The sequence below is a fragment of the Macrobrachium nipponense genome, chromosome 18 (genome assembly GCF_015104395.2).
Source record: "Macrobrachium nipponense isolate FS-2020 chromosome 18, ASM1510439v2, whole genome shotgun sequence".
NCBI lineage: Eukaryota > Metazoa > Arthropoda > Malacostraca > Decapoda > Palaemonidae > Macrobrachium > Macrobrachium nipponense.
The window spans coordinates 72702804-72713559 of NC_087211.1; positions in this window are offsets into that span (position 1 = coordinate 72702804).

Consider the following 10756-nt stretch of genomic DNA (forward strand, 5'->3'; position numbering starts at 1 on the left):
AGTTTGTTCTGTTAGCGATTGTAAGGTGAGGCTACCGAAAGCTGCGGTAGACCCTCACACAGTATGCATGAGGTGTAGGGGGAATGACTGCTCATTTATTAACCCTTGTAATGAATGTGGTAATTTGAATGAAGACGAATGGAAGGCGCTTTCTTCTTATGTAAGAAAGCTTGAGAAGGACAAGGTTAGGAAAGCTTCATCTAGGAGTTCTAGTAGGTCTCGCACTAGCGAGTTTGAAGTTGATAACCCTGTTGTAGACGTAGCGCCTTTACCAGTTTCAGCCCCTGCTTCCTGCATCGAACCCGAAGATGCGCCTTCGGAGGTGGACACTATGAGAGCCACTATTCGCAGCATGGAGCTGAAAATTAAAGTGCTAGAAGGTAAGAGTGATAGCAATTTGTGCAGTGATCCCAGTGCAGTGGAGGGTGCGTCTGATCGGCTCCCTAATGCTTCTAGGCCTAGACCTCTTCCAGACTCCCAGACCCAGTGGAGGAGGAAAGTCGAAAGCCGCAGGAAGGTTAGGGAGAACCCCCACCGGTCAGGCGTCCCCTCGGTAGCGCCTGATGTTCGCTCCCAGGCTACCTTGGATCGCGCCAAGAGAGAAGTCTTACGGCAATGCTTCTCGTCTTCGCCTTCTCCTTCGCCCAAGCGTGGTTGGAGCTCCTCGGAAGCTTCTCGGCCGTCGAAGAGAGCCTGGCAGGCTTCTTCCGCTCTCCCCTCCAGCCCTGAATTTTTTCGGAAGATCCTGGATTGGATGTGAAGAAACCGAGGATTTCTTTGGAGTTTCGCTCTCCTAGTAAGGATCGAGCTGCGTCTCCCGTGAAGGACTTTGTTAAGTCTCCTACACGTGTGTTGGCTAGTCTGCAGGCGCAGTTGTTCCGATACGTAATACAAACCCTCGGTCCTTTAACAATAGGAAGGTAACTAGCGGCAGCTGGGACGGTCGTAAGCTTCGAACAAGGGGAGAACGGTAGTTAACTGCTTGTCCGATCGTGCGCGCGCCGCGCGCCCGGGCGGTGAAGAATCACTTTTGCTTTCGGCCGTGGTGTGACAGGACGTGTTCGTCATCGCTCTGCCCGCTATTTTCGTCGTGTGCTTTGGATGTTTACAATTTCTTCTGACTGGTTTGTTTGTGGTCTTGATTGAAATTGTAAGTACTCTTTTTTCATTTTCATTGAAAGTGAATTTAATTATGGATCAAGAAGAGCTTTCGCCGCGCCCACCAGCTGCCCGTAGAGTGTGTCCCGTCCCGGGCTGGAGGGGCGTAAATGCGGCGGATTTCGCTCTTATCCAGACATTGATCCACATGAATTGTGTTATCGGTGTCGGGGGCGAGAATGCTCCCGAGCCGAACCTTGTAATGTGTGTGTGAATTGGTCCGAGGCGCAGTGGGTGCTGTACGAGGGTAGGAAGAGGCGTAGACCGACCAAGGAGTCGTCGGAAAGCTCTCCAGCGACTCCTTTGGTGACAGATACCTCGTCACCTTCCTGCCTCCAGCTCAGCCCCCACGATTTGCGCCTTCCCCTGCGGGGGGGTTTCGGAGTCCTTCTCCTCACTCGATCCGTCGAGTGTGGAGGAGGGCGCCCTATACCCGGATGTTCAATTGTACTCGGGGTCTTCCGTCCGCTCTGGGAGGGGTTCGTCCTCCCCCGGGCGCGAGGGTGCCCCTCTAACTGACCCGACTGTTCCTCCCTCAGGTGTGCCTTCTGTGAGTGACGACCTTGGACAGGTGTGGGCGTCGTTGGGACTGCAGGGCGCCCCTAGTATCCAGGGCTTGATTCAACGTCTGGCGGGGTCGGCAGTTGTAATCCATGGTGTAGTCAACAACGACAAACACAATGTCCACACCAGCGTACGCCGCCCCTCCTCATGTAGTGTATACGCAACACATTGCGTCGGTGACACCCACGGCATCAATCCAGAAGCCGATTGCTGCCGTACCTAAGAGGGGCGTGCCGCCGCCACCTGGATTTTATGTGCTGCCGACTCCCGACTTTCGCTGTCCCAAAAGTTCGCCCCTGGATCTGCCGCCCGTCCCAATGATGAGTTTGGCTGTATCGGAGATGCCTGTGACGCCGGACTATGCTGCCGTACCTGCCGTACCTGCAGCTAATGTTGCTGGCCCAGCCGCTTGCGCCGCTCCTACGAAGCGCGCAGTGCGGGACGCTCATGCCGATGTTGCTGCTGGTGCTGGTCCTGCTGGTGCTGGTCCTGCTGGTGCTGGTCCTGCTGCTGCTGGTCCTGCTGGTGCTGGTCCTGCTGGTGCTGGTCCTGATGGTGCTGGTCCTGCTGTTGATGTCCCTGCCGCTCCTGCCGTGCCTGCCCCTGCCCACGTCGCGTCTCGTCATGGAGGTGCTGCACCGGTCTCAGGTCCTTCCGGACAGGATCAGTCGGGGCGTGTTGCTTTGGCAATTGGCCCGACTTTTCTGTGGATGGAAGACCTGACGTCCGTCCCTGAGAGAGCTGACGAAGAAGAAGAAGAAGAAGTAGAGGAAGGTGTCGTCGTCGTCTTCATCGTCTTCTTCGTCGTCTGTTGCCGCCTCTCCCCCTTCGACTTCTAAGGCTTCCAAGCTGAAGAAGAAGAAGGCTGCCTCCTCCCCCCCTAAGAAGGCTCCTGCGGGACCTTCGAAGGGCCCGTCTCGCTCTGGCGTGACGGGGGGTGCTTCTGCTGGTCCTCCTGTTCCCTCGGGAACAGGGTCCGTCTCTTCTTCTGAGAAGAAGAAGAAGACGGGGACCAAGGATGTGCTGGCTACTGCTGGTACATCCGCGCCTGGTCTTGGTAGCACTGCTGCTAAGCCAGGTACCGGCTCGACTTCTCGTTCGCGAGAAGGTCCGAGTGTACGGTCTCCTTCGGGCGACCGTGCAGCTAAAGTCAAGACGCCTGAGCTCGCTCACCGTCATGACCGAGGCACGGAGCAGAAGACTGTCGAGAATCGCGCAAGTGACTCTCGCCAGGCCAGCGGCCGCTCTCGTACGACTAGCCGGTACCTCGGGCTGACGTGACGGTCTCTGACCGGCCACGGGTTGAGGCTGGGAAGAGGTCCCCTCGACCAACGGCACCAGCTTCGGCTGGTACCAGCGGTTTGACGTGCCGTGAGGACGCTCACCGGTCTCACCGCGAAAGCGAGCTCTGCAGATCACCTGACCGTCGCTCCCACAGGGACCGGACGGAGACGGTGGCCAGCAGCAGCTCGTCTGACGCACGGGATCGGGGTCGACGTACTCAGTCGAGCCGCTCGCCACAGGTGAGCGGCACGGCCAGGCCTGCAGATAGATCCCCACCGCGGGTTGGTGATCGGCTGCAGCCCCCCACGTACGCTGGTCCTGCCAGCGAGCGGGGGGGGAGCGTCAGGTCTGTCTCTCCTATACCTTCAACTTCCTCGGGCTACACCGGGAAGAGCGAGGTATCTAGGAGTGATCGTGAGAGGTGCGCCGCTCACGATCCCGTCACGATGCCGCACGCACCAGCATGGTCTTAGGACCAGCCAGGTCGTACGCGCAAGTGGCTGGAGGCGACCGTCAGGGGTCTGTTGCTGTTCCTCCTTCTGAAGGAGGAGGGTCTCGAGAGCTGCTCCTGTTGGAGGGACTGGACGGTCCTACTCCTCAGGACGCTGTGACTCCCGAGATCCAGAGGAAACTTTTGCCCAGGTTATTGCGCTGATTCGTCAGCACAACGACCTGGGGGAAGGATCGCCGCTACCACCATCTGAGCCCACGTCCCGGCTCGAGTCATTTTGGGGCCCGAAGAGGGAACCCAAAATGACGGTGGGACTGCCGCGATCGGAGCTTGCAGACTCAGTCCTTGACCAGGAGGAGAATTTCGTCTCAGGACGAGAGGACTCACTTAAGTCAGGACGGTCTTCCAAGCTACTTCCTCCTCCTCTGCAGCGACAGCGGAAGTTCTACGTGCCATCGGTGGATCCAATACCGCCCAAACAGGTTAACCCGGAGCTAGCTAGGCTAACTCCAGGTGTGTCCCTGCAGCAGCTCCTGTCGGAGAACTTGTGGTTCTCGCAGCAGGAGGCACTGGGCCTGGAAGCTACCGCTATGGCGGCTTTCCAGGCAGTCTCTTGGTTGGATCTGTGGTCCCTCACAGTATCCAAGGTCGCGGCCGACTCCGGGGGTGCTGCCCTCGAAGAAGACCCCGACTTCAGGAGACTGTGCCAGTCTGGAGGTAGGGCCATCTCCTACCTCGCCCATCAGACGGCAAACCTGTGGGCCAACTTGGTTCTCCGTCGTAGGGACGCTGTCCTTACACGAGTAGCCAAGGGGGCCGGGCGTGAGGCGGTAAATGGACTCCGTAACGGACCAATGAAGAGTTCCTCCGCTCTCTTTCCCGGAGAGATGGTGGACGCTGCGGTGGAAAGACGGCGCACTGATGACAGTGACCGTCTGGTTCACCAGGCAGTTACGAAGGTTTCTGGGCAACCTCGTACAACTGCGGTTAAAGCCCTAGAGTTTAGCTAGCGCTTCCTCGGCTGCTAAGACGGCTGCTCCATCGAAGCCCCGAGGAAAGACTCTTCCTGCTTCAACTTCTGGTAAAGGAGGCCGTAACCAGCCCTCCTCCCAGCCCTCCTTTCCCGAGGAGGTGCTGGAAGAAGTCGAAGCGAGGGCGTGGGAAACGCTAGGGACGGCGTTCCCCCTCACCAGCTTGCCGGAAGTGGGGGGGTGCCTAGCGAGCCATTGGGCAACTTGGCAGCGCTATACGGTGCCCGAGACCTGGGATAGTAGACGTCCTTCGGGAGGGATATCTACTACCCTTCGAATCTCGACACCCCTCACCTCCAACCCGGTCCACTTCAGACTTATGTGCTGGGATCCTCAAAGGACGACGCTCTTCGGCAGGAGATCAAGACCATGCTGACCAAACGAGCTGTTAGAAGTCGTAGTAGATCGGTCACCGGGCTTTACAGCCGCCTTTTCTTAGTGGAAAAGGCATCGGGGGGTGGCGCCCGGTGATAGATCTCTCTCCCCTGAACCGATTTGTTCGCCAGACTCGGTTCAAGATGGAGAACGGCACGTTCCGTGCTGGACTCCATACAGGGAGAACGACTTCATGCTTTCGTGGACCCCCCCCCCCACCTGAAGGATGCGTATTTTCAAATACCCATCCATCAGTCCTCCAGAAAGTACCTCCGCTTCATCTTCGACGGGACGGTGTACCAATTCAGGGCACTTTGCTTCGGTCTCTCAACCGCCCCACAGGTGTTCACGAGTGTGTTCACGCTGGTGTCTGCTTGGGCCCATTCGCACGGGATACGTCTTCTGAGGTATCTCGACGATTGGCTGGTCCTGGCGAGCTCCCGCTCGCAGTTGCTGCAGGACAGGGACGACTTCTAAAGTTTTGTCGCGATCTGGGGATCGTGATAAACTACGAGAAGTCCGATCTCGAACCCAAGCAGAAGATGAAGTACCTGGGTATGCTGATCGATACGGTAGCAGCTCAAGTCCGCCCCGCAGACTTGAGGATCAGCAAATTCAGGGAGGCAGCCGGCCGGTTCCTGTCTCGGCAGGAACAGGCAGCTCAGCAATGGCAAGTCGTGATCGGCCACCTGTCGTCACTCGAGAAGTTAGTTCCTCACGGACGTCTTCACCTGCGGTCTCTCCAGTGGAGACTAAGGGAGAGTTGGTCACAGGTAAAGGATCCACCTTACTTCCCCGTGTCCATCACGGAGAAGGTGAGGCAGGACCTAGCCTGGTGGCTCGACGACAGGAACCTCTTAAGAAGAGTGCCCCTACGCACTCCCCCCCCGGAGGATGCTGCTGTTCTCAGACGCATCGACCGAGGGATGGGGCGCACACCTGGAGGAGTTGCTGGCTGCAGGTGTGTGGGACCATCACGACAACAATTCCCTTCACATCAATGTCCTGGAACTCAAGGCGGCGTTTTACGCTCTCCAAGAGTTCCAAGACCGCTTGATGGGACAATCGGTGGTGTTGATGTGCGACAAAACACCACAGTAGTGGCATACGTCAACAAGCAGGGGGCCTAGTGTCTCTCCCGCTACACCAGTTGACTGTGCAGGTGCACGAGTGGGCCACGGCTCACTCGATAGAGCTGTCAGCACGCTACATTCCAGGCAAGAGGAATGTAGTAGCGGACAAGCTCAGCCGTCGGGATCAGGTAATAGGGACGAGTGGTCCCTACACCCAGAAGTGGCGGAAAGGCTCTTCAACCTGTGGGGCGTCCGTCATAGACCTGTTCGCCACCCGGCACAACAAAAAACTTCAAGTTTTTTGCTCAGCCGTGCCGGACCCATGGGCAGCTGCAGAGGACGCTCTTCAACACCCCTGGGACAACCTCTTCGTCTACGCCTCCTCCTCCCTTTTGTCTGATTCGGAAAGTGATCAGCCGAGCGCTGGTCACTCCCAATCTCAGGATGATCCTGGTGGCTCCCAAACGACCTCAAGCCGTTTGGTATCCAGACCTGCTGGCTCTTCTTGCAGAAGAACCGAGAGAGATGCCCCACTGGCACAACCTTCTAGCCCAGCCACACGTAGAGCGGTACCACCGAGCAGTCCAGTCCCTACACTTTCACGGCTGGCTGTTATCCACCATCTCTTGCGAACGAGAGGCTTTTCTCGCAGCGCAGCAACAGAGATGGCTGGACACGTTCAGACAGTCCTCTGCAGCTGTGTACCAGGGGAAGTGGGCCGTCTTCTGTGGTTGGTGTCGTAGACGGGGTCTATCTCCTCTCAGAGCCACTCTTCAGCAGGTAGCGGATTTCCTCGTGTTTCTTCGCCGAGAGAAGCTCTCTCAGTACCCACAGTTAAAGGATATAGAGCTGCACTGGCACTCGTCCTAAAACTGAGGGGACTGGACATCTCGAACTCGTCGAGATCATCCTTGCTAATGAGGAGCTTCGAAAGGTCTTGCCCACCCAGGGAGCTCAGGCCCCCTGAGTGGGATGTGACTCTCGTCCTTAGGAGTTTTGACTCGAAGACCATTCGAGCCACTCCGAGAGTCGTCAGACAGGGATCTGACCCTCAAGACCCTCTTCTTGCTGGCCCTGGCATCGGCGAAGAGAGTAGGGGAACTTCATGGTCTGTCCTTCAATGTTAAACATTCCAGGGGCTGGGGATCTGTGACGCTCGATTTCGTCCCGAAATTTCGTAGCTAAGACTCAGAATCCGTCGATCCCTGACGACAGGTTCGAGTCTTTCACAATCCCCTCCCTAATGGATTTCAACCGACAACGATACGGATGAGATGCGCTTTGGTCCTGTGAGGGCGCTACGGCGCTATCTGAAGAAAACTCGACACCTCAGGCCTGAGTGTCGACGCCTCTTCGTTAGCACTGGGGTTACCAAGAAAGAAGTATCCAAGAACACGCTTTCTTTCTGGCTGCGTGAGGTGATCAGGAGAGCGTACGAGGCTGATGGTAGTGACGACATCCGTACGCTCCGACCGAGAAGCCCACGAAGTCATGAGGTATTGGACCCTCTTTGGCGTTCCGCAAGAACTTCTCCGTGGCGCAGGTCCTGAAGGCAGGTGTCTGGGCCACCAGACTACCTTCACGTCCTTCTACCTTCGGGATATTGCCCACAAGTCCTTTGGATACTTTTTCCTTGGGACCTGTGGTGGCTGCTCAACACGTTGTGTAAGCTTACCCAGCACCCGAGCAGGCAGAACAGCATCGATTCCTGGTGTGACTGTAGGAATGAATGGTTGAATGAGAGTGCGACTGGCTTCTCTTCTCCATCTTTCTCTCTCTCTACCTGTGGGCAGAGGGTCACGGTCGTCACCATGCTGGAAGGAATCCGATGCAGGTAAGCTACTCAACCGAGCCCCAATCTATCCCTTTAGTTAGGGATAGAAGCAAATATCCTCCACTCCCTCCAACAAGGGGGAAGGAGTGGATGCCTACTTGAGACAAACCCATAACTTTATGTTGGCTCCTGTACAGGAACAAGTTCTTGCAATGCTGGTACGAAGAGATACGCTTGCCTCTCTCTTAGTACTTGGCTCAGAGGTCTGACCATTGATCCTGCGGTGCACACCCCGATCAATCGGACAGAGGTTTGGATCCCTCCCTTGCTCTTACGACCAGGGAGGCATTCCAAGGTTGGACGAACACCAGTCTGTTCACCAAAAAGACTCAGATTCCACCCACCAAGAAGTGAGTCTTCCTATTGTTAAAGGACCGAGGGTTTGTATTACGTATCGGAACAAATGACAATTTGTCGAAAATTGCATTTTTCTAACTATACAACTGAGGTCCTTTACATATAGTCCACCTCATACCACCCCTCACTCTGCAAACTTTTTGCATGGGGCCTAAAGCAAAAGTGATTCTTCACCGCCCGGGCGCGCGGCGGCGCGCGCACGATCGGACAAGCAGTTAACTACCGTTCTCCCCTTGTTCGAAGCTTACGACCGTCCCAGCTGCCGCTAGTTACCTTCCTATTGTTAAAGGACCTCAGGTTTGTATAGTTAGGAAAAATGCAATTTTCGACAAATTGTCATATTACGGCTCTGGCTGACTCTTTGATTGTGACTTCTTGTCGTAGGAAGGACGTCTCGCTCCCGGTAAAGAAGTCCAGGCGCTCTTCTCCAGGTTTACGCTATTCGTCAGTAACCGCCCTCTCTCCAGGAGTGGATCGTAGTACGAGGCGCTCTTCAACGGACAGGCGCTCTCCTGCGGACATCGTTTCTCCGTCGGACAAGGGGCATGCTTCCCGTAGACGAGCCTCTCCTGACAGTCGCTCGTCTCGAGACAGGATCTCTCCCGATGGCAGACGCCAGGAGCCTGGTAGGCGTTTTTCTCATGGTAGCCGCTCTCCTTCAGGCTTTCACTCTCCTGTGACCAGACGCCCTTTGGTAGACAGGCGCTCTTCTCCTGTCAGCCGCCCTTCGCTTAGCAGGCACCAAGAGCCTGGTAGGCGCTCTTCTCCTTCAAGGCGCTCTTCTCCCGATTTTCGCTCTCCTCGAGTTAGGCGCCGGGAATCTGTCAGATGCTTCTCTCCTGGTGGGCGCTCGTCGCCAGAGATTTGCTCTCCTCGCAGCAGGCCCCAAGAGCCTGATAATCGCTTCCAGCATGACAGGCGCTCTTTGCCAGGCAGCCGCTCTCCTTTAGACAGGCGCCAGGAGCCTGATAGACGCTTTTCGCCTAATAGGCGCTCTTCGCCTAATAGGCGCTCTTCGCCTAATAGGCGCTCTTCGCCAGATTTTCGCCCTGCGTTCGTTAGGCGCCAAGAGCCTAGAATACGCCCTCATCCTGACAAGAAGGAGTTTTCAGGCAGAATCTCAACGGAAGTTATAACTTCCCCGGTTAGATGTCGGAGTTCTTCCAGACGTTCTTCCAAGGATGGACTCTCGGCTGAGGACAAGACAGCCTTTCATCGTAAGGATCGTGAAGGATCTTCAGCGGAAGAAGAACAGGATCCCTCGGAAGAAGAAATTCCTAAAGATTCCTCCGTTTCTTCATACAAGCGTTTGACGGACCTGTTGCTTCAGGAATTCGGAGACGCCCTTTCTCCTGTCGCCCCGCCCTCGCCTCTTTCGTTATTTTCGACTTCGAAAACTTCGAAGGTTTCATCCTGTGTCAGGATGAAGCCTGCAATCTCTATGAAGAAGGCGCTTAGAGGTTTTGGTGAGTGGCTTCTTTCGAAGGAAGAGAAGGGGAAGACGGTGTTCTCTTTCCCTCCTTCTAAGCTTACTGGAAAACTAGGATTCTGGTATGAATCGGGAGAACCCTTGGGCCTCGTTCTTCCATCCTCGGCAGACTCGGACTTCTCTTCACTGGTGGATTCCTCTCGACGCTCTGTCCCTCATGTCCATGTCAAGACGACATGGGGGATGAATGAGCTTGACCACCTGTTGAAGGGAATGTTCCGAGTCCTGGAGGTGTTTAACTTCCTAGACTGGTCTTTGGGCGTTTTGGCCAAGAAGACGCAGACCCCGGATTCCATTTCACCTGAGGATCTTATCAGTGTTCTCACGTGTATGGATAAGGCAGTGAGGGATGGATCGAGTGAAGTAGCTTCCCTTTTCGGAGCAGGAGTGATCAAGAAAAGATCTGTTTACTGTTCGTTCCTGACGAAATCAGTATCGCATGCTCAGAGAGCCTCTCTCCTGTATTCTCAGCTCTCTCCTCAACTCTTCCCTAAGAAGATCATTCAGGATGTTTCTTGTGCCCTTTCAGCTAAGGCTACACAGGACATGCTAGCCCAGTCTACCAGGAAGCCTCACTCTTCTTTCCAAGCTCAAAACCAAGAGAGAGGAGTCCCTCCTGCCAGAGCTTCTTCCTCTAGAGGATCTAGACCCACTAAACGAGAGAGACCTTCTAGAATCCATCAGAGGGGAAGAAGTAGGATTCAAGTTCTCCAGACATCAGTGGGTGCCAGACTTCTGAAGTTGCCGACGTCTGGGCCAGAAAAGGGGCGGACAACTGGTCACTCTCGATTGTCTGCAAAGGCTAACCTCATTCCCTTCTTATCAAGACCTCCGTTGACGACGACTCCGAGGGAGTTGGTAGACCAAGTACAAGGACCCCATCATGAATCAAGCCCTCTCTCTAGCAGTAGATCTTATGCTGGAGAAGGAGGCGATAGAACTAGTGAAAGATCCTCATTCTGCGGGTTTTTACAACAGACTGTTCCTAGTTCCCAAGAGCTCAGGAGGATGGAGACCGGTTCTGGATGTAAGCACCCTGAATGTCTTCGTAGAAAAAAGGAAGTTCGCCATGGAGACAAACTTCTTCAGTGTTGGCGGCTCTTCGTCCAGGGGACTGGATGGTGTCCCTAGATCTTCAGG